Source organism: Phyllostomus discolor, chromosome 7 (assembly GCF_004126475.2).
Source record: "Phyllostomus discolor isolate MPI-MPIP mPhyDis1 chromosome 7, mPhyDis1.pri.v3, whole genome shotgun sequence".
Lineage (NCBI taxonomy): Eukaryota > Metazoa > Chordata > Mammalia > Chiroptera > Phyllostomidae > Phyllostomus > Phyllostomus discolor.
Window position 1 is genome coordinate 19,308,791 of NC_040909.2, and position 24,204 is coordinate 19,332,994.

General features: G+C 41.6%; 1 protein-coding gene across 5 annotated transcripts in view; it reads right to left on the reverse strand.

Moving 5' to 3' along the window:
* LRRC3B (leucine rich repeat containing 3B) overlaps positions 1-24,204 on the reverse strand; it is an 86,263-nt gene that overhangs the window by 51,194 nt on the left and 10,865 nt on the right. For 3 of the 5 annotated variants that reach the window (XM_028518171.2, XM_036030582.1, XM_028518170.2), the window contains exon 2: positions 9,192-9,278. The exons of the other annotated variants lie outside the window; for them this stretch is intronic. The gene's annotated coding sequence lies outside the window, so the exon portion shown is untranslated. The remainder of the gene's footprint in view (positions 1-9,191; positions 9,279-24,204) is intronic. 5 annotated transcript variants of the gene reach the window in all.

The following is a 24,204-nucleotide window of genomic DNA, read 5'->3' on the forward strand; positions in this document are numbered from 1 at the left end:
GATAATAGAGCCACAGTCAGCCTAGGTCCCTGAGTGACCGTATGGATCAAAGTCACTCTCCCCTTCCACCTTACCACCAACCTCAAATTGTCCTGCACAATCATATGATCGAGAAACAAACGTTTGTTGTGCTGAGTCATGACATGTTTGGGTCCATTTGTCTTAGTACTTAGACGATCTTGGCAGCCCTGCATACCAACTGTTTGGGGAAACGGCAGCAGCCACACACCCCTTGCTCTGCCTCACAGAGACGATCAGATCCACCCCTGCAGTGATTCTTTAGGACACTCATAAATCATTGAGTCAAAATGACCTGCAGAGGTGAGCAGTCAGACACAGCCATTAGGAAGCAGTGTAGAGAAGTAGATGAGATCAGGTTTTGTGAGCGAACCTCAGTTTGAAGTCCGACTCTATCATTTATTAGCTGTGAGAATTCTGGCTGGTCCCTTAGTCTCTCAGAGTCTTGGTTTCCTCGTCTATAAAATGGTGATAATAAATGGTGATTATGTTATGGTGCATTTTAAGCCACATCACAACTTATACGACATGTTTGGCACAGACCCTGCTATATAAAGGGTACTGGGTAAACAACAGGCATTATTGATACTATTTAGTGTGCATGTGCCCCATGGACCTCTTCTGTCACCACAACACAGCTTGAGTGTATCTGCAGGTCATATGGGTAGTCGGTCAAGGAGTAGAGACGTGAGCTCTTCTTCATTTGATATTCAAAAGAGGACAGAGCCATGGAAGAAGAGCTATGACAATTAAAAAGATAAAGGTAAGTGCTGTTGATGCAACCAGCAGAAATGAATTAGTGAAATGAACGGAAGTGTATTTGTCTCCAGCATGACTGGATTTTACTAATAATCCCCGGTCAACCTGCCGAGTAAGTTGTACTTATCAGCGAGTGCATAAGTCACACCATCACAAAGGCTCTCAATTGGATTTTACCAACAGTCTGCATAAACAAAGCAGCATGTAACTCAAGGCACAGACATTAGTATGCCTCGAAGAGGCTTTCAGAGAGCTCCAGAGGGTTACAAAGAGTTACATTTTCTTTTCTGTTGTTCACTGGCTCTAGGATAGGGTCATAATATTTGCTCTATGACTACAGGCTTATTTCCTCCATTACCATCTTTGACTTGTCATTTTAAAACTTGACTTTGGAAATGTCTCCTTTACTGTAGTGCTTAGTGAACGTAATGCAGACAAATTGACACACACGTGGACACCACAGGGTTCCCATGGCTTCAGATCTAATCAAACCATCACCAAAATAAAATGTGCCCATATAAAACCATAGCCATGCAGTACACTGTTTTTAAACTCCATGCCATTCCAAATTCTCATGTTATTCGATACTGCATTTTAAAATGACAATCTCTAAGTTCAAGTGTATTTATTGACATTCTATGTTACCAGTTAAATTCATTCACGCTAAGAGCATGTACATCCTTCCTGCGATTATCAAACCATCGGGAGCTGCCTTTTCTGCAGGCAGAGTAAAAGGATATGATTAGATCCGAAAGCATCTCCAAAGATTCGCTGTTGCAATTTTTACTGTGATTCTCCCTATGTCCCTTGCTTGTATTTTAGCATTAAAGCTGACACATGCTGACACATGGCAGACCGTGAATCCATTCTCTGGGATAACACTGACAAAAATGCTCATCACCTCCTGCAGAGCCAACAAGGACCACTGGCCAAAGTCTGGGTGCGTCTGCCTCTGAGCTATCTCATCTCCATTCCTTCTTCTTCATCCTCATGGCCACCCCCTGGCATAGTGCTACTCTGTCCTTAACACCACTTGCAAATCTTCCCTTTTCCTGAAGAGACTAGGCCTCGAACTCAGAATTTCTGAGAGGGAGCTGACAGGTAAAGAGTATCTAACAAGAAACAACTTGGTTTTATTTTTGTAGTATTATTTCCTAAGACTAAATTTCTATTTATGAGACGTGACACTAGTTTTCCACTGAGGATGTCGTAGAAATATTTGATAAGTAGATAGATAGGCAGATAGGCATATATTCTACACAGATCTATTTCAGTAAAAATAAATAAGTCCATTTCTAGGAAACGGTACACGTAATAAAAACCGTAAAGATGTAGGTAGTAACTAAAGCTAGGAAATGTCATTTTAAAGCAACATTAGCCTCCTCATATGATGTAGGTTTGTAGTTTTTTCTTTATTCTGGGCACTTTTTACACACTGGCACTTTGTTCATTAAAAACAAAAACACAAACAAAACACCTTCTCTGCCCAATGGTTGCCTTTGCCTCTGAAGCTACACGCACCACGTTAGCAGCTGGGCATCCAGCCGCTTCACAGCACATTCTGACCCTCCCCGATATTCTCTCTGTTCCTTTATGCCTCCAGGCCACAGCCAGGAAGAACTTTGTGTTGTCTCACCACCTACCTCCTTATCTCTGCTTTTGCCTGTGTTGTCCTTCTGCCTAGATCAACCTCCTTACCCCCTGCCGAAAAAGTCTTTGCTGTTTCTCTCATGTCTGAAGTGCTCCTAGAGCATAACCCCATTTCCCTTTAGCATTTATTATACTTTACTTTCTTTTATAGTTGTGTATCAAAACCTCCTGAGAGATTTTTAAAATAATTGATGCTTTAGCTCCACCTTAGACATTTTTGTTTAATGTGTATAGAGTACAGCCTGGGCTTTGGAGGATTTTAGACACTTTCCAAGAGTCTCAAGTATGCAGCAGGATTCAGGAATCCATCACTAGAGACATTTTAGACCTTCCCTGGGCCCCTGCTTTGGACGGTCCGTTGTTTATGTTTATTCACTTTGGTACAGATGGAATGGCAGTGGGAAAACAACTCAAAAAACCAATTGAGCATTCTGAACAGATCTGGGTCTGGGCTTGCTAAGCCCGACATGGTCTTATTCTAACATATCCAGATCTCTGATGGATTTTCCATCATGATGCTGTCACATAATTGCCCAGGTTATTATGAAGAGACCACCAGGAATGGGAAGGCATCACAGTAAATTCAGCCAGACTTTGGACTGCGTCTGCACCTAGGAAATGTATCCTGCAGGCTATTTGAGGTTGTTACTTAGACATGAGAAAACAAAACAAAACAAAACAAGTCATCTAGTGTCACCAGGTATGGACACTATAAATTCCTCCAATGTCCACAAGATGCAGTTCATGTCTTTATAAAGGAAATGCCACCAATCAGATGAACCACTGATTCTGAAAGATGGTGTCTTTCAGAATGCCTGTGCCTAATACCTCCTGACACACACGTGGTACAATCTGTTCTTAAAAACAAACAAGAGAGCATTTAAAAGGGTAGCATTATAGGTCATAGTAAAATCTAACACCTGGTTCTGAGCTGTAATCAGAAAAATGATTTAAGGGCCTAATAAACCCACCATGATCAAGAGTTCTCAAATCTCTGCTAGACTTCAGGTTATCTTACTGTTATTTAAAGGACACGGTCAGTTTTATTTTCTGTTGGTTCTTCCTTCTGATAGTTTCCAGGTTTTGTTTTATACTCCACCACTCTCGGCCTCCCCGAGGCTTAAATTGGTGAGAAATGAAATGCCAGTTCCTCCTAAAACATTATTAATGACAGACCAATTTCTTAACTTACGTGTACATTTCAAATCAGCTTTTCTGCCATCTTTGTTATTCTGCCTGTAGAAAAATGACAGAAATTCTAGATTTCAGGGAGAAACCATCCCGATATAAGACAAGTCAGCCAAATTTAATGTCAGAGAGATGCAAGTCATTTTCCTTTCATTAATTCCCACTAATATCTTCTTCTTCCTCATTTTCCCTTTCCGCACCTGTGTCTCTTCCATTTTTTGGCACTTCTGTAAGTGCCAGTTTTTTAGACACTTTTGTTCTCTCTTCCTAGTATGTCCACTGACATCTTGTCCATTCTTTTTTTTTTTTTTTTCATAAACTCAGCCTCTTGTTCGGGGGTGACCTCTTCCTAACCATGAATCTACCAGGGGGTGCTGTCACCCCTTCACCTCCTCTTGGACCCTGGCAATGCCTTGCCCTGGTAGCAGTGAAAACAACTCCTTCCAGAAACAGATTCCAGCACATTAAAGATGCAGGCTTATGCCATAATAAAAATGTGTGTGCATATGGATCAGAACTGGAAGGCAAGAACCCAGAAAAAATTGAAAATGTTTCGTAGTATCATAAAATTTAGGAAGATGCTTTATTGACTTCCCTTGGTGTTGTTATGACTATGCTCATTGCATTTTCAACTTTTAAGTAAAAAGTACACCCTTTTAAAAAATGTTATCTTAAAGTCCACAAACATCTATGGATTATTTTTTAAAGGTAGGGCTGTGGGTGAGTCATTCAAAGTCTGAGAGAAAATAATGAGTACCTTTGCAGAGGCACACTTCGTACGTGGACATTTGAAACGGCATGTCCTCTCTGGATTAAAGGATTCCTACACACCCTCCCCTCAGAGGAACTTCATTCTTGCAGAACTTGAGCTGCTCCCGTTCTCTTACCTCTCTGCAGCCTTGGATTTAGTTCCCTGGCTCGTCTATGCTATTCCATTTGCTTCTCTGTTCTGCCCCACTTCACAGCTGTGCGATGACACCACATACTTCCCGGCAGCAGATGCTGGGAGAAGCAGGTGCCAAAGCAGCAGAGGCTGTGAGAAATGGAGAGAATGCTTCAACGGGTGGGGCTCTTCCTCGCAGTCCCCAGCTGTCCTTCCTTCCTAGTCCCCCCGGGGCCGGGACAGGCCTAGGTGATCACAGGAGTGTTGTCATTTTCTCATCTATAAAATAGCCTTTTTGAGAATGCACTGAGGTCATACATATTAAAGAGCCTAATTTCTCAATATATGGTTATTTTTTCTATGCTGCCACCTTTTGAGTTAGCTTTCCAGGCAGAATTGATCGGTAAGGATGTTGGGGCAATTTTCCATCTATTTCAAGAAAACCATGTTTGTTAGGATGGGCAATAAGGGACTTCTGTAATCCACATGAAGGTTTGTTTAGATGGGCCCCTGAGAGAAGAAAATAAATGAAAGGTGTCTGTGGGATATATTACGACACTTCTCTCATTCATTCATTCATTCATTCACTCCACAAGTATTTATTGAGCACTGATTCCATGTTAGACTACCTTATAGGTCTCCAGGATACAGCACTGATGTAGCAAATTTCCTGACCCTGTGGGAGCTGAGCTGAACAGAAGAGACAAATACTAACAACTGAACACACACACGTGCAAGCTCCTGGATAGTATGTCAGGGGTGATAAGTGCTGTGTAGAAACTCAAACTGGGATAAAAATGACAAAGAGTGGGGTTGGGTGGCGGGGGGGGGGGGGAAGGGGCGTGGTCACATATCTCAAATGGTGATCAGAGAAAGCTTCTCTAATAAGGTGACGTTTACATTTGTGTAGAGCCGTGTCTGGAGACTTCAGAAATTGTTCTTCAGTAAAACAAGCACATCGGATGCTTGGGAATTCCTACTATAAATGCCTCTAGGAGTAAATCATTTTTAATAGACCCCACCTCCATATGGAAGAAATTATTTTCCATGATAATCATGAAATGGAACAAATATAGCTCATGTATAAACTAAAATGTGCACACATCAAACAAAATCATACACTTGGAAGCATCCAAAAGGTAAGCAAAAACTGAAATCATAAGTGGTCACAGAGAATAGCAGAATTAATGGACTCAAGGTCTATCTATTTTTATAATCATTGTGCTCCACAGTTTGTTCCAAATCTACTTTTGAAATGCCAGGGTACATGGTACCACAGAGCAGGAGCCATGAACAGTGCCTGAGCAAGAGAAGGGTCTGAGACCATTTGTCCTCCTCATTCAGTAGGTAACTAAGGCTGTGGGCACTGGTCTGTATTACCAGGACTTCCCCAAATTAACTTCCATGTAGAATACAGCACTTATTCAATAATAACAATAACACGCTTTGGAGCTTACTTATGTTATTAAAATTTAACAGCAACAGAAATGCATATTCTGAGGAGGAGAAAGTATTTTATTATTGACGTTTGCTTAGATATGCTAGTGTTTGGTGATAAGAAGCAAAACAACTCATAGTTGGTTTCATGAGAGTTTTAAATTGTCTGTGTGCCTGTTTACTGCCTGCCCCCATGACATGCCACTTCTACTGCCCCACCCTGATATGCTACTTGGTGGGGGAGCTGAGTGACCCCTCTCTCTTCGTTTCCAGATCTAACATGCTCCCACTTCCAAATATGTTTCACACTCTCATTCATGGACTGTTGAGACTCTGGATACAACACCCATATTCTGGAAGTAAAGTGATCTGTCGTGGTTTCTGAGGCTCAACAGAAAAGCTTACTTGACTCATAAGTCAGAAAAACTCAAGAACTATGTCATTTCACTCAGGTAAGATATAAAACTGAAATAACAAATGAATAAGCAAGACAAATTAAACAAAGAAACAAACAGAAACTCCCAGTCACAGACGACAGAATGGCAGTTACTGGAGGAAAAAGGGGTTGGGGGAAGGAAAGGGTAAAGGTGGTCAAGTAGGTGACGATGGAAGAAGACATGATTTTGGGTGGTAAGCACACAATACAATATGCAGATGATATATCATAGAGTTGTATACTTCAAACTATATAATTTTACTAACCAATGTCACCCCAGTAAATTTAATACAAAAATTTTCTAAAAGAAGTGGGAGCCACCCAGCTTTCCTATTTATTAGAAGAGGCTTACTTCATTTTTTGAGAACAAGTAACAGATATTTGCGGAATACCTGTCATGTGCAAGATGGGAAACCAGGCAGTGAACAGAGGTCTACAAAGTTATGAGACATGGTCTTAGACCATAAGACATTTAGTCTTGGACACAGCTTATAGAAGGCAAAATAAAAAAAATAAAGCAAATAAATTTAAGAGAAAAAAGCTTACTTAAAAGGGGTGGGGGTTACTTGAATAAGAGGTGGTCAAGGAAAACTTCCGCATTCATACTTGACCTTCACTTGGAAAGGAGGCAATGGCACTGGAGAAGTTGAAAGCAAGAGGAGGGAGAAAGCCTTCAGTGGAGACTATATCAGGGCCTAGAAAATGTAGAGGACATTCCAAGTCCATCAGTAGTGTGGATGATGTGCAGAGTGAGCACTGAGATGCACCACAAAATACATTAGGAGGAAGAGAAGGAGAAGGAGGCCATGGTGGGCCTTGAATGCCGGACCAAGAGATGTACAATCCATAACTGAGAGTCACCCAACACTTTAAGCAAGGAAGTAACCAACGCAAAGTGGCATTTTAGGAAAATGAATCCGTTGGTAATATGAAGCAAGCACTGAGGCAGAGGGAGAAGATAAAGAACAAGCAAATCTGAGAGCGGGCATACAATGATAGCAACCTGAACTGAGGAAATTCTCCTTCAAATGTAATGGGAATGTATGGACATAGGTCAAAGACCATAAAATTAACACTCTGAGCCTGACTTTATTTTTTTTTAAATTTGGGGAATATGAAGAAAAAGGCCTGGGGAAAACTGTCACAGAACCAGCATCTGGGAAAATTCTCTTAGTTGGTTGGCATGGTATTCTGGACTAAAGATGAAATGTTCTGAACTGAAGTTTCCAAAGCAATAGTACAGAGAAGTCAGAGAGGGGCTGGGCGTCCTCTTTGCACCTTCGAGCTCAAACGTTAGTTTCTTCACAGAAGCCAGTGGAAGCTTTTTTGTCTTCCAAAACAAGAAAACAAGTGAAAGAATCACGTATGTGATGTTCCAAGAAAATTTTGTCTCGTGGTTGGTTCTACCAGGAGCAACCTGGCCATCAGTGAGATGATCAATATGAAACCCTTGGACACCTTTAGGAATTTAAGATCCATCTTCTATTTCTAATTGTTTTCTTGAAAACACAAGAAGCTCCAGGGGGGGAAAAAAAAGCTATGTTTAAATCCTCTGAATAAGCTGTATTTCAGAGCTGCACTTAATTTGTGATTTCTCCTGTGCTAATTAAATCACCTCTCCTCTTCAAACAGAACTCTGTACAAAAAAACTTCAGTTCTCCAAAACAGAAAAATGCCTGTTCTTATTTTTGAGTCGTCTTAAGGGAGAAATGTAAGTTTAAGATGGTAGGCAGTCAGTATATTTATCTTTATTACAGATAAGGTACTCATTTTAAGGCATAGTCCATATTACAAATTTGGTGTTATAACTGTTTTTTAAGTCACTCAAGTTAAAAATACTATAATTTAAATATTCGTGCATCAAAGTCCTTGTGATATATATATATATGTTTTTGGGAGATACGAGCATATTTATGAGAGTTTCTCTTGGAAGTTCAACAAAAATACCCCATGTCCTAGGACATATGGGCAGGATTCTGGTTGTCTGGAGATGGGAGAGAAGAAATCAGGTTGGCTACGCACTCTCCTTTTCTGACTCAGTTTACCAAAATTCTTATACTTTGAAATAGAGGGAGATGATACATTTTGAGAGCCATAGGTGAAGTCTTTCTCCCCAAATTCAAATTTTGGTTTCACTTTCTTAAACTAGAAATTTCAATTTCCACTGACACTTAGCCCATTTTAACTGGGGATGGGGAAGGGAAAAGGCACAGCACCATTCAGTAGTGTCTCTACAAGGTGGCAGAGAGGAAGGGCTTTTGCCCTCTGGAATCAACAGGATCCGCTGCCTGATTCAGCCACTATCAGGGTGATTTGCTCACTTATTAAAAAAACACATCCCTTAAACGTCATGAATAATGAATTGAGATTTCTGCAACCGCCCTTCCTTTCCCTCCACAATTTAAATCAAGCTCTTTCAAATCCAACATACTACATCTTGATTGAAGACTGAAACGGTTATAAATAGTAAGGGTTGAAACGTTCCCACAATGGTAGGTAGATGAAAAAAATAATCCTCCTGCCCGTGGACAAGATGTCCCCAACAGCTCATTGGCATCACTGTCCTTCATCACAGAGCTATCTTGAAGGAACACGAGGAACAAAAATAGTCCACGGCCACAGCCATGGGCATGGCACCACTGTGCCTGCCTCCAAGCTGAACCCTCTGAGTTTGTTTCCTGCCTCCCCCAGACCAAGCACACGATGCCATTTTCTTTAGGCCTAACTTGGCACAGGGAAGCTGTGTGTAGCTCGAGTGCTTCACACAGTCTGCCTCGGAGGCTGGGCATTGTTTAAATGCTGCCTGCTCTGTGTACTTACATCTGTAACCTGTTTGCTGAGCACCAGTTTCCAAGCTGGAGAATTTTTCATCTTGCTTCAAATTCCTCCAAGTTTCATTTGAAATCCCTGCCAATGAAAGCAGTTAAATTATGTGTCAGAAATGCGAGACCTTTATAGAAAATGCGGCAAGAATGAGAAAGGACACTTCAGGCTGGGGAGGAGGGAAGGGGTGCATCATGGCAGAGAAGGCCTGACAGTAAGTGTTTGATAATTTCCAAACAACGCTCTGAAACCTGTGCCGTCTGACCTTCAGAACAGCCCTACAAGCCTCTTCCGTCTCTCGTGGAGGTCCCAATACCTTCCATGCAACAAATTTTTATTGAGCACCTAATACATACCAGCGGCTGGTATCCTCACAACAGTCAAGGCCTCTACTCCCATAGAGCTCAGGGTTGAAAGGAGAGACAGATAATGAAAACAAACAAATAGATCATCAAGGTAACTTAACACAGGGAGAGGAGCCATGAAGAAAACCCCTCAGGGTAATATGTTAGAGAGTGACCAAGGGTGGGAAGGCTGCTCTGAGTGGTGACATTGGAGCTGAGAGTGAAAAGTGGGTAGAACGCCATGGGCTGATCTGTGGGAGGGGCATGGGAAGCAGGAGGAAGTGTAAGTTCAGCAGCTTAGACACAGGAATATGCTTGGCGTGTTCTGCGGACAGAAAGAAGGCCTGCGTGACTGACTGCAGCTGAGGGACAGAATGGTAGGGACCTCCCTACCTGCACGTGCGTGACCATGCATAAAGAAAGAAGATGGAGGAAAAGGAGGAAATGAGGCTCATATTTGTTGAATGTTTACAATGAGCCAGGCCTTGAGCCAAGTCCACAGTCATAGGTGGCAGGGCTGGGCCTCCATCCAGGCTCTCTGACTCTAAATCCTTTAGTTTTCTACTACACCATGCTGCCTGGCCCACACCCTGCCATCTGGAAGAACAGCTTTGGTTCACCCAGGTGGAAACAGAGGAAAGAGAAGCAACATTGATATGCAGAATGCTACATGGGATCTTTTTTATCTGCCGACCTATCTTGCGAGTGATTTTATATGAAGGGCATATGTTGACCTGATTTTTAAAACTTGCAATTTTTCTAATGCTAAGAAATAGTGCTTCCACTTCCTGTCCTCGGTGGCCTCTCAGCTGGAGAATCAGCTGATGGATTCTACACTCTGGGGTAAACTGAAGCAGAGCAGATAGAATACAATTATCAGATGTAACTGAAAAGGTGAAGGAAAAAGAAAAAAAGTAAACATATTTAATGCCTCCAGGAAATGAGTCCAAATAGATCTTGATCTGTGTTACAAGGAGATTGCAATGTTAGTTCGTTCCCCCACCCTCCTTTAAGCAAGTTTGAATACTCTCTCTGTCACTGCTTTCACATGAACTCAAATTGCTTTAGAAACCTGTCATATTAAATTAGCCAAAGCAGATAGTAATTCAGAGGGGTGCCAATGTGGCATTATTGAAAATTGCTGGTTGGAAGGCTTCCTTGCAGCATTATTCAGGAACAATAACTCACTTTCATCACCATGTGTCAGTATGAGCAAATGATGAGCTTTGTGTGGTTTTTAAATTAAACTTCCTTAAAAGTCCGTCACGAAGATAAAAAGTGTGCAGAGAACACCTGCATTCATCAATGAGAGAACAGGCGAACAAGAGCACACTCGTGTGCTGGCGCCACTCTGTAGTGTCACTTGGTGTGGAATACACCAGAAACACTGACGCTGTGGCAGCCTGGCAGAACAGTCAAGTTTCAGAAGCTCCTTGACCTTGACATCAGGGGAAAGCTCAAAGGCCATGAGAATTAGGAATAGACAGCAAGAAACATTTAAAATAGAAGAACTCTTCCTTGTGATATCAACAATCGATCATCTCCTCAGAGAGGCATTCCACAGCCACCCTGATTCGTCACTCCCTGTCAGGTTACCCTCATGCGTTTTTTCCTTTTTTTTTAAACAAGACTTAGTAAATTTTTATATTCCAATTCATCTCATTACTTGCTCGACTACTTCTACCCTTCCCACTCCAGAATGTAATCTCCATAAGAAGCAGGAGCTTAACCATCTTCCTTTGCCTCGAGGAACAATACCGGGAACATAATCAGCAATAAATAAATATTTATTAAAGGACTTTTGAATTCACAAAAAAAAATCTCATTACACCAGAGCAGAGGCTATTCTGTAACAGTATTGTTTTATGAGCTGTAGGCTAGAATCCAGGTAGTCACCAGGAACTGTCTGTCCTGGGTTGTGCTGACCTGAGACTGGCTTTATGTCTAATGGTTACTTAGCAGAGAGAATATTCGTGGTGGAAGAGCTGTAGAGCTATTGTGGGCCTTGGCATGCTCCTTAACAGGTCAAGAAAAATGTTATCCCAAACCATCAACACAACAAAAAGACAACCTACTGACTGGGAGAAGACATTTGCAAATGATACATCTGATAAAGGGTTACTATCCAAACTGTATAAGGAACTTCTGTAACTTAACATAAAAAAATTTTTTTAAGCTCTGGCTGGCGTAGCTCAGTGGATTGAGTGAGGGCTATGAACCAAAGTGTCGCAGGTTCGATTCCCAGTCAGGGTACATGCCTGGGTTGCAGGCCATAACCCCCAGCAACCACACATTGATGTTTCTCTCTCTCTCTCTCTTTCTCCCTCCCTTCCCTCTCTAAAAATAAATAAATAAAATCTTTAAAAAAAATTAAAAAAAATTTTTTTTAAATAGGCAGGAGACCTGAATAGACATTTCTCTAAAGAGGACATATAGATGGCCAACAGACATATGAAAAGATGTTGAACATCACGAATCATTAGGAAAATGCAAATCAATTGTAAATTGATGTAGCCAATATGGAAAACAGTATGCGGATTCATAAAAAAAAAATAGAGCTACTATACAAGCTGGCAATTCCACTTCTGGGTATTTATTTAAAGAAAAAAATACTAATTTAAAAAGACATTTGGGTCCTTATGTTCATTGTGGCATTATTCAGAATAGCCAAGATATGAAAGCAACATAGGTGTCCATTGATAGATGAATGGATAAAGAAGAGGTGATACACATATACAATGGAATATTATACAGCAATAAAAAGAATAAAATCTTGCTATTTGCAACAACGTGGAGGGACCTAGAGGGTATTATGTAAAGTGAAATAAGTCAGACAGAAAAAGATAAATACTGCATAATCTCACTCATATGTGGAATCTAAAAAATAATGAATAAACAAAATCAAACAGAGAAAGATCCACAAATACAGAGAATAAGCTGACAGATGCTAAAGGGGAAGAAGGGTGGGTGAAATAAAAACAAGAACAAATTTTTTAAATGGGGTATACTAAAGAATAAAAATAATAGTAAAAAATTTTAATTGTTATCCAATTCCTGAACACCTACTTCTTTTTTAAAAGATTTTATTTATTTACTTTTAGAGAGGGGGAAGGAAGGGAGAAAGAGAGGGAGAAAAACATCAATGTGTGGTTGCCTCTTGTGTGCCCCCTACTGGAGACCTGGCCCACAATGCAGACATGTACCCTAACCAGGAATCAAACTAGTGACCCATTGGTTTGCAGGCCTGTACTCAACCCAGTGAGCCACACCAGCCAGGGTCTGAACACCTACTTCTTGATTTACACAATGAAATTCTTTTTTAAAAAATTCTTAATGTATTTTTTCCATTACCACTTAACCTCCTCATATCCTCCTCACACAATGAAATTATGAGATTATCTCTGCAACCTATCTCAAAAAGTACAATGTTTTCTTATAGGGTTTCTCTGGAAAAAGTTTAAGTCTGAGTCTGCAGAAAGGGTGCAAGGATTGCACAGTGAACACTCTGGGTTAACCAACTACTGACATTCTGCCACATTTGCTTTCTCTCTCTGTACACTTACCTGGGGCTTGTGCTGATGTATGTGGACACACATGTCTACGTGTCTGTATATATGTATGTGCCTCTGTGTGTTATCTGCATGTATATATCTCTGTGTGTTTGTATGGGCCTTATGTGTACATGTGAGTGTGTGTGCACGTGTGTATATTTTGGCTTAAACTATTTGAAAGTTAGTTGCAGAGATTGATGTACGTCATCCCTAAATATTTCAGCATCAATCTACTACTAAGACCGAGGTTCGTCCCCCGGACTATAATCATGACACTCAAGCAATTTAAAATTCAGTACACTATTTTCTAATATGCAGTTCATTTTCAAATTTCCTTAAGTGTACCCAAGTGTCCTTTATAACTTATATTTTATCCAGGTTCCAGTTAAGGATCACACATTATATTTAACTGTCATATCTCTTTAATCTCCTTTTTCTCTAGAATGGTTCCCCAGACATGGTCTTTTGGGTTTTGTTTGTTTGTTTGTTTGTTTGTTTTGGTCCTGTATGACATTGAGATTTTTTATAGAGTCCAGCTGTTTTACAGATTTTCCCTACAATTTAATTTGCTTATTTCCTGTAATTATATGTGGTTAAAGTCTCACATTCAAGGTATCTCACATAACCAAAATAAAGTGGATGTGAAATAACCCACATTTCCGAAAGAAATTTTTAGGCTGAAGTACCAGACCAATGGAGAATAAAACACTCTGACACAGGTATCAGGTACCACCTGATCAGACCATTCCTGAATTTGTTAAAATCTTTGTAATGCAATTAGGTTAGTGCTTCCCACACATTAGTCACTCACATACTCCCTTCAAGGATTTTGCTGCATTGGAGTTCTACTCGTATAAGCATTTATATACAATCTTTTACTTTAATTCACTTGACTTATTTAAACTATTTCTTATCCCAAGGAGCAATACTGATATTAGTGGTTTTGCTCTGCTTACTATATTTTTCTAATGTTTACCAAGTATACATAAATATCAAAAAATATTTGTGCACATTTATAAGGGGGGAACTAAAAAATCCTAAAAACTATCTTCTGGAGGGTAGTCCCTGGGAGTACAGGCTGCACCCACTAGTCTAGTGTTCAAGACCTCATCTGTATCAGTGCACCAGCTGGTGTTATTGTAAGAGGTTGCATTCTGATTCAGTGAATTTTTTTGAAGACTCTTTTAACATGTTTGCCCATTTCATGATGGGTGATTTACAAGCACACCTGTCCACACTGCACTGAGTGTTCAGCAGTTTTTGACCAAAATCAGCTTGACCCCCATGCCCCACCTCTCCCATTCACCTGATCTTGCCCTCAGCAACTTTTTTTTGTATCCCCGGATGAAAAAAGTCCTCAAAGGGAAATGTTTTGCTGATGTGGAAGAGGTGAACAAAAAATAGCAGAAGCACTAAAAGGCATCAAAATCAACAAGCTCAAAAACCGCTTTGAGCAGTGGAGAAAACATCGCGATAGGTATATTGCATCAAATGGAGAGTATTTTGAAGATGCCTGAAGTTTAAACATGTATGAATAAATACACAATATTTTATAAATAAATTTCAGGAGTTTGGGGGGCCCCCCTTCATACAACTACCTCCCACACCACCATAGAGAATAGTACTTAGGGAAACTCTGAGCAGAGCGTGGTCAAACTGGGGGCTGGGGGCAGTGGCGTGCGTTTAGACAGAGTTGGCAGGAAAGGCCTGCCTCCTCGGGAACTAAGGAAACAAGAAGGTGCCAAGGCTGGCAGGCCAAGCCGAGGACACCATTGAAACAAATGACAAAACCTGCAACTTGAGAGACGGTGCTTCTATGTATAGTCCCCAGATGTCAGATCAATTGCTTCTCCATTCATTATTCCCCAACCCCCTGAACAGGCAAGAGGGAAAACAAGGCTCAGGAAAATGCTTTTCAGGCAAACGCTAATGCTGAAGAAACCACCATGTCTTCCGGAAGATCAGTCTTTGTGGCCTGCAAAATATGCGTATTGGATCACAGGATTCCTGATATTTCACAGCCTCTACATTTTCCAGGAGACCGAGGTCCAGGAATGCTGAGTGCGTTGTCCAAGCTCCTACTGCCAGTTCGTGGCAAATCAGGAACTTCATCTACGGCTTCAGATGCTCGGACCAGTTCATTCTACTCCCCAGGCTGAGGCCTGAGCCTATATAGCTATTTATATACAAAACCACCTATACATGCATACCACATACATATATAAAACCATATTTATACACACATACATATAACCACATCCATATATACCCATACACACTCACACACATGTATATATGTAAAAAACATTCTAGCTTTCTGAGCCCATCCTAAATTCTCTTTCAACCACAAATGTGTCCAGCCCCAAAGAGATCCTTCTCCAACCCTCACCCTTGTCATCTTTGCTGCTCACCAAACAGCCACCTTTCTCTGTGTCCCTGCATGTATGAACTGTGCAGCCTGACCCAGCCCACACTTGAATGCCTTTAGTAACTCTGGCCACCCTAGGTTCTACCAATGCATGAGCATACTGTAAACAGTCAGAGTTAGACCCCCTGATAATTATTCTAGGACTGGGCCTATCACCCCTTTTCTACCTCAGGTCAAACCCTTCGAAATAGAAGTCTGGCTCAGGGGCGAGCTGAGAACACGCCACACCTGTACTGGCTGCTGGTAGATATTCAGCCATTCATTGGCCCTGGATGTTCTCAGGGACTCTCCCCTCTCTTTGGTCCCCACATCTAATTGGTTATTAAGTTCTGTGGCATCTGTGTCCTGAGCATCTCTCTCCATCCTTGCTTCTCCTTGCTGGCTCATATGCCTTGGTGCAGGCCCTCGTTTTCCTCTGAACACTGTTACAAGATCTCCTTCCCGTATCCATGAGCACTGCCTGCCCGCCAAGCCACCCTCTACATTAATGACTTTTAAAGGGTAGTGCAGGGACGCCTGGAGGTCCCTGAAATCCTTATAGGGGACCCAGGGGGACAAGACGATAGCTATAACATTGGAGGCATGATCTGACTATAGACATGATATAGACTATTCCATAGTATTATGTCATAATACTAAAGACATGAGTGGCCTTTGCTACTCTTATTCGATCACCAGTGTACAGAGGCATTTTCCAAAGTCTTTCTGACACGGGCTATCACAACAGAGTGAATGCAGATGCAGACAAGAGAATCAGCCTGTCTTCTATGAAGCCAGGCATTAAGGAGATATGCAAAAATGTAAAATGACATCACTCTTCTCACGGAATTTTTGTTTTGGAAAAAAAAAACTATTTTTCCTATAAAAATGTGTTTTTATGTTAACATGTAATGCGGTTATTGTGCTACTTAATGAATTAGTAACCATGTTTTAAATTTCTGTTTTCACTTCTAATACGGTACATATGGATAATATAACCCACATAAACAAAAACTCCTTGGGATCCTCAATAATTGCTGAGCATCTAGAAGGTTTCTGACACCAGAAAGTCTGAGAACCACTGCTTGTATTATTTTCTTAAAGTGAACTCATTTGATAACATTATTTCTCCATTATAAACCACTGCTACCCAAAGATAAAGCCCCTGCTGTTGATCAAGGCCCTCAAGGCCATCCGCTGCAGCTTTATCTCCTCACAAGGGCTGTCACCTGCCTTACTGCCTCACTACCCGCCCCAACACCCGCTGTGCCCATGCCCCATCCAGCCACCCCCAGCCTCGGTTCCCCAAGTCAACTAGTGGTTTTATATTGTGTTGACTTCCTTCCATTTGCACTAAGTTTCCCGGAATTCCCTTTCCTATGGGGTTCCAGTTAAGGCTGGCCACAGTAGAAATCTGTGTGAAATTGGGAAGCAGAAGTGAAACTTCAGCATTACACGTGCAAGGCAGTGTAGCAGCTCCCATACCTTGTCGCTGACTGTCTAACTTACCTCCTAGGCGAGGGCAGAGGTGGACTCCCATCTCGCCCAGCTCCCGCTGCCTTTCCACCCTGAGTTTCTGAGTTTGCGTGTGCAGCTCCTGGGAAAAGGGCACCAGCTGCTTCTACAGGCCAGGGGTTCAGTTCGTCCTCCCAGGTGCCAGTGCACCCTTGCTTCCCCTCACTTCAGTCCCATTTTTCCCCCTCTGAGCCCTGCTGACCTAGAGCAACATCGGGCCCACGAGCAGCAGCAGAGGTGATGCCTTCTGTTGACTTCCTCATCAGCTTCCTTCATGGGCCTTAGTCAGAGACCTTTCTCTGCTCCTCCACCTGAGCCCCACTAGACCTTCACCTGTTTCCCATTAGGCCTCCACAGCCCAGGTGGCTCCCACAACTCTGCAAGGTCTGACTCCTACAGGAAATCCATTATTCCATGTCATTCTCATTGGCTCTGCGTCCCTGTTCACAACCTAATTCATGCTAGGTTTCCAGGTGTCTTCCCCCTCGTCTCTAATGGAATATCAATTTTATCTTCCCTAAATCAACTCAGGGTCTCAGAAGTCCTTTCAAACCATTCTCACCAGCACACCACCCGGGGGGGATATGCCTCGTCGTCCTCATATCCTCGCTGCATTTAGCATGCACGTGCAGCCCTCCACCGAAATGCTTTATGAACTCGGTTTTCCACAGATGCCTCTCCCTCCTGTGTCTGCCAGCTGTCTGAAATCAGAGACAAGATCTCATGATCTATGCCTTTGTATCCCCAGTCGCTGGAGCAAATGCATGCTTGTTAAATGACCTGAACACAGAGGAGGCAGAATAACTGTGGCACTGTGGATTTCTAAATGTCAGATGCTGGGCCAGAGGATGAATGGGAAAGTGTGGGAGTGAAAAATCCCAGTTTTCTAAGCTGAAGGGTCTGCACAGAGTTTAAAGTTTTAAAAGTCTACTGATTTACTAGGGAGCTTATTAAAAATGCAGTTTCCTAGTGCCACAGATATTCTGTGAATATGTAGATATTTCTGATATTCTGAGTTAGCTGCTTCAGCACCTAGAGCTCTTCAGTTTAACAAGACACGGTGTTCTGATGGAGGGGGTCCTCAGAACACACTGCTTAGGGCACCGATTCTTAAATTAGGCTGTTCTGAATCACACGGTGGGGGAGGTAGGGAAAGAAAGGAAGATTTGATAAAAATGTAGTTTCCTGGGCCTCAGCCAGATCTTCAGAATCAGAGATGCTTTGAGAGCGGTGGGCGTTCAGTGGGGCTGACAGTCAGGAAACTAACTCGCTCCCCTGGTTTAACTGGTTAGTCATAAGAACCTGGGGCAGTGGCATTGCCTTCCTGTCTTCATCTAATCATCTAAACTCATCCCTGAACCGTCCTTCTACAAAGCGGGGAGCCTATGGTGGCCCTGGATGTAAATGATGAATACCAAAATGATGAAGGAAAGACCTATTAGGGGGTCATCTAAAGTGATCCTAAGGAGAAGAGAGGAAACTTGTGGAAAAATACTGAATTGACACAATCGAAGAACCGATTCACAGAAAGGACAAAAAAAACCTGGAAGACAGGCAGCTTTCCCCAATTTTTCCAGAGTTTAACTGTCTCCCTGTGCCTGTGGGTCCTCTCCAGGCGTGTCCCCATGTAATCTGGGTTTGCACCACGAGTAGGGTAGCTGCTGGGCACATGTGGAGATGCAGCCCTGGAAATGTGGCTAGTGACACTGAAGAGCTAAATGTTTGATTTTCTTGGTGAATCATATGAATTTGAATCTAAAAGTTAATCCTCAATCCAGTGCCTGGAAAACATTTAAGTACAGTTCAAACAACTTGGATATGTAAATGGACTTTTTGAACTGTAAATTTTATGAATTCTGAATAGAGGTCAAGTGTTCCTAATGAAAATTCAGTGCCCAAGTGCAATATGCTGTGAGTGTAAAATACACACTGGATTTTAAAGACTCGATATGAGAAAAAAATTCAATAAATTTTATTTGACTCTGTTAAAGTCATGCTTAACGCGATTATCACGTTAAAGTGATAATCTTGGATATATTAGGTTAAGTAACACGTATTACTAAAATTAATTTCATCTTTTTCTCTTTTTATACGTTTAATGTGGCTATTGGAAAATTTTAAATTACATAAAGAGCTAGCATCATATTTCCATTGGAAAATTCTATTTAAGAGCATCTAGAATGTGACTATTGAGTGTTGTCACTAAATATTTTGAAATTATCTTGGAATGTTACTTTATAGAAGGAAATCAGGGCCCCTGTATTGTCACTTCGGAGGGCTATTGGCTGATTCCAAGGATGCACTCATTCTGGAAATGCGGTCTTTTCAGGGTCTCATCCCCTCTCCCCTCCACCAACTATGGAGCAGCCTTCAGGGTAGCTGATGAGCCCCCTTCCAAAAAGGAGCCTGGGGATTTTCAAGTCCCGATCTGGTGCTTACCCTCCTCGATCACCCTCATCATTCAGCAGCCTTACTTCAAATGACTTTGGCTTATTTAAAAACACCAGACCCACCCCAAAACAGTTAGAGAATTAACATTGATGCGAATAGTCAAAACATTTTATTACTCCCTCTCAAAAAAAGATCCAATACTATTTTGAATAAAGGCAATAGCATCTCTCTCCTAAAAGGTCAGTTTTGAAGCCAATCACACTCTCTAGGTTGAATTCTGGCATATTCCTTATATAAACTACCAAACAGAAAATGACATTCTTTTATAATACCCTCTGTGAACCTCATCTGTCTGAAAACTGCTTTTGTTGTAATTTGCCACATTATCGGGTGTAGACTCACACACTGAGACAGGGGTTTGTAACTCAGGTCCATGGTCCTTCTGTGTGGCCGCAGTTGGGTTCCGCCAGGAACCCACAAGGGTAGAACATCTTTTCTGATTTTTTTCCATTGATCTCTGACAGGAATTTGATATTTCCTTTCATTTTAACAGCAAACAACAGGCTACACTACTATTATCAGTGCCTATCATGTCACCAATAAAAATCACGGGTTTTTTCCATAGGAAAATACAGTTATTCCAGAAATTCTGAATACCATTTATGCACACCATGACTGTAAGACCATTATGGGTAATTCTTCTGATGATAGCCCCTCATAATATACAGAGACAACTATTGCTCAAGTTCTCATCCGACAGTCACAAAAGCAGACAGGTGCATCTTCTCATAGTGAACCAGACCCCTAAGATGCTTTACGGTTTTCCCTGTCGACACTTGTTTGTTCTTTATGGATACATGAAAAGAAGCCAGTCATTTAAATGATCTGTTATAGTTTTGTAAAACTGAACAGTTCAAATGAGACATTTTAATTCTCCTAAGTTATCATTGTCTTTTGAAATCTAATAGGCATGTGGGTTACAAGTCTAGACAAGGCAAGTTCAAACACCTCCAATGGGTAAGTTAACTACTGAAGTGTGTTATTAAAAGCAATTTTTAAAAATATTTTTGACAGATTAGGCAGAGATACAGATCATGCAAAATGTAAGTTATATGAGAATCAATATGTTTTGTGTATTTTTTATCTTCCTGTTTTTGTTTTTATAATCCTATGTACTTAAATTATTACATTTAAAATATTTTTCCATTTTATTTAAACAAATTAAAGAATATTTGATTTTTACATTTTTTAAATTTTTACATTAAAAAAATAAGGAGGGGTAGATAGGTTTCCCTAGACTGCCAACAGGAAAAGTGGTGAAATAACATCCCCTGACCCAGGCATCACCTTACTGATGTAGGGCCCTGAGTAGCCACGTGTTTTTAACTAGAGACACCTGCTACATGTGGATCCACACACGTGACCGTGCGCCGGTCACAGTCATGCTCACACTTCCCACTCCACACACAACCATGTGGGAAGGTCTCTCTGTATTCCTCCTCTATTGTCACCACACACACACACACACACACAGAAAAGGAGGTGAGTTAAAAAAAGAATTTGTGGTGCACAATTTCACATGCGAAAGACCCTGAAGTGGATGATGACTTAGAGATTCTAAAGCTTCGAAAGCAAGCACTAATTTCCTAGTAACTCAATACATTACCATTAGTTTTTCCAGAAACCAGTTGACTCTTCCCCCTTCAGTATGAAAAGTGAATTAAAATCTTGCCTGTTATTACCGAAGAAGCTATTTCCCCCTGTCAGTTGAAGACGATATAAATGTATATTTAGAAACACTACAGCACCTACCACTTGAAAAGGAAGCCGTGCAGGGCTCACACGGGAGAATCGGGCTCGGCAGGAGAAAGCCACGCGTCTTGGAGGCCCATCTTCCTCAGCACTGTTGTCCCAACACTGACAAACGCCCCAGCATAAAACAACGCTGTCACTTTTAGAAATCTTGTTCTGGTTTTTTTTTTTTTAAACACCAAAAACAAGATTCAGCCCACAATTTAATATTGTCAATACATTTTCTTCATTATACAACTGGCACGCCAACTGTTACCTAAGCACTTCAGATTCTTCAAATCCCACACCCACACGCCCTGAACTCATCTGCACCCAGATATGAATAAAGATGAATAGCATCTTGAGGAAATAGCTTCTCCATTCTCAAATGGCAAAAGCCATGGAGCAAACTCCTTGTAGTGTCTGAGGGATTGCTTAGACAGACAAGAGTGAACCCTAATGCCACCATTTTTTTTTCCCAGAACAATCACATCCTTCCGCCAACAACCTGCCCATGGGGGATATACAATGAAAAGGTACCGCAGAAGTCCTTTCTGATATCGAGGTGCTGTGTTTCTCTTATACATAAATTACTTTTTTATTTTTGCCAAACTTAAATTAATTAGGTTTTGGTAGGTCAGCAGCCCAACTCAGCATCATTTGCGAGCATGCTGAGTAAATAGGAAAGCATGCTGACTGTATTTATTTTACTATCATTACATCTCCGTGGGGTAAGCTAGTAAAAAAATTCAGGCTGTTAACAGTTTGGTGATATATATACATACACACACAATATACTTGAAAAAAATTTTTTTCTTCATCTGTAACCATAATTTCATGAGCTCCCCAACTAGACTTGAATGAATTTTTTCCCCAAATGTTTGTTTATAAATTGGATATTTTCATTCCATTCATTAGTGTTCCTTCATTCCTTCAACAAGTATCTACTATGTGCCGGGCTGGTGGTGAACATAGATAAAGTTGTACAAAAACAGACACATTTTTGTTCAAAGAGATGTTTTACGAGGTGCCTAGGAACCCAGGCTAATTTACAGTAATTTCCTGTATCAGCCAGCTTGGGCTGCCATAACAAAATACCATACTCATAGACTTGGTAGAGCAGGAATTTATTCCTCACAGTTCTTGAGACTGGAAGTCCAAGATCAAGGTGCCAGCAAATCAATGTCTAGTGAGGGCCCTCTGCTCAGGTGGCAGATGGCCGTGTTCTTGCTGTTTCCTCACATGGCCTTTCCTCGGTGTTTGTAGATGGAAAGAGAGGAAGCAAGCTCTCTGGTCCCTTCTTATTACAGCTCTAATCCCACGTGAGGCCCTCACCCTGGTGAACTCATCTAAACCTAACTGCCTCCCAAAGACCCCGCCTCCAAACACCATTCTGTTAGGAGTTAGGACTTCAACACTTCCTTAACAGCAAATGTGTTATATCACCTATAATGTTAATTCAATAGACCAAAATTTTCCAATCCATATCCGAGTAGTGGGACCTTGGCTCCTGTGGAGCTTCTGCAGTGGATAAGGGGGACAGGGTCCCAGACATCAACGGGGTGAGAGTTGTAGCAGCATCAGATGCCTCAGTATTAAGGACCAGGAGGCTTAGGGCTTGGAAGAGATTGAACTAGACTCTGAGGCCCAGGTCAGCTCCTGAAGTAGGGGTGTTAGGATCTCTATAGTGGGGCCAAAATCTGTAACTGATATGCTTGTGTAGATCAGGCATCTTTACTTCAAGGCCTGCCTGCATTTATTTGTTTGTATATTTATTTGTCTTCACCCAGGACCATTTTTTTTCATTGCTTTTAGAGAGAGAGTAAGGAGGAAAGAGAGAGAAACATTGATTAGTTCCCTCTCACAGGCTCCCTAACCAGGGATTTTGCAATCTAGGCATGTGTCCTGACTGGGAATCAAACCTGCAACCTTTTGGTGCACAGGAGGACACTTCAACCAACTGAGCCACACTACCCAGCGCAACCTGCTTGCATCTTTGAAGCTTCTCAGGATCAAGTTCAATCAGGAAATACAACAAAACACATAAAAACAACACAAAATCAGAATAGCACCAAGATCCAATGTATTTAAGATAACCTTGGGGGTTTTTTGCTTTTTTTTTTTTTTCCATAGCTGCTGTTACATAGTGCTTTTGACCAGGCCTGATGGAATTGGCTGGATGCATAGCCACCTCTCTGCTGTGTGAACGCCAACATCCATCAAGCTCGGCCCCTCCACTAGAAATAATTAGACTCTTTAAAGGTCTGATCATTTCCTTAAAAGCCTGCATGATCAAAGCCAGCTTGGAATGGAAAGAGATCAAAAGAAGGGAAATTGCACAGATGCAGGTGCAGATTTTAACATGACCTAGACTAATACCGGGTAGGGCTGACTGCTTCTCACAGAATCCTCCCTCACCTCAGAGAAATGACGCACCCCACGCAGAGGCTGCGCGCACCTTTCCCGGTGATCCTGGATCCATGCGGAAGCAATCAATAGCTTAGATCCATCTTAGCTGCATCTCTGACACGCAGACTTCCAAAATGGAATGTCAAGCTCCTTCGTGATGTTTTTTAACAGAAGGAAGGGGAACAAATACGCCTACATTTCTCTTCCCCCATCTATTGTTAAAATTAAAGAGGCAGGTGAGGACATTTGGGGTATCTCTGGGTGACTGAATAAGGCTTGGGGCTGCACTGAGTGTATGTCTCTGCCAAGGAGGGCCTACGAATAATTCTAATGCATGTCTGGTTCTTTGCAAGGGCTTCCATCCCCATAGCCCAAAGGCTCCTCAGAGCAAGGTATATAGGACATGAAATATGATAGCCATCTGGCAGAAACCAGAGCTCAGAGGGCTTAAGGGACTCTATCTGTGGTCATACAACTAATGGCAGAATTGTATTCGAAACCAGGAATTCTGATTGTTGATCTTACCTTTATACAAGCTTGGAAACCAGCTTGGAAACTCCACTCTCTGCAGGAGGCCAAATAGAGCCTGTGGATGAGTTTTG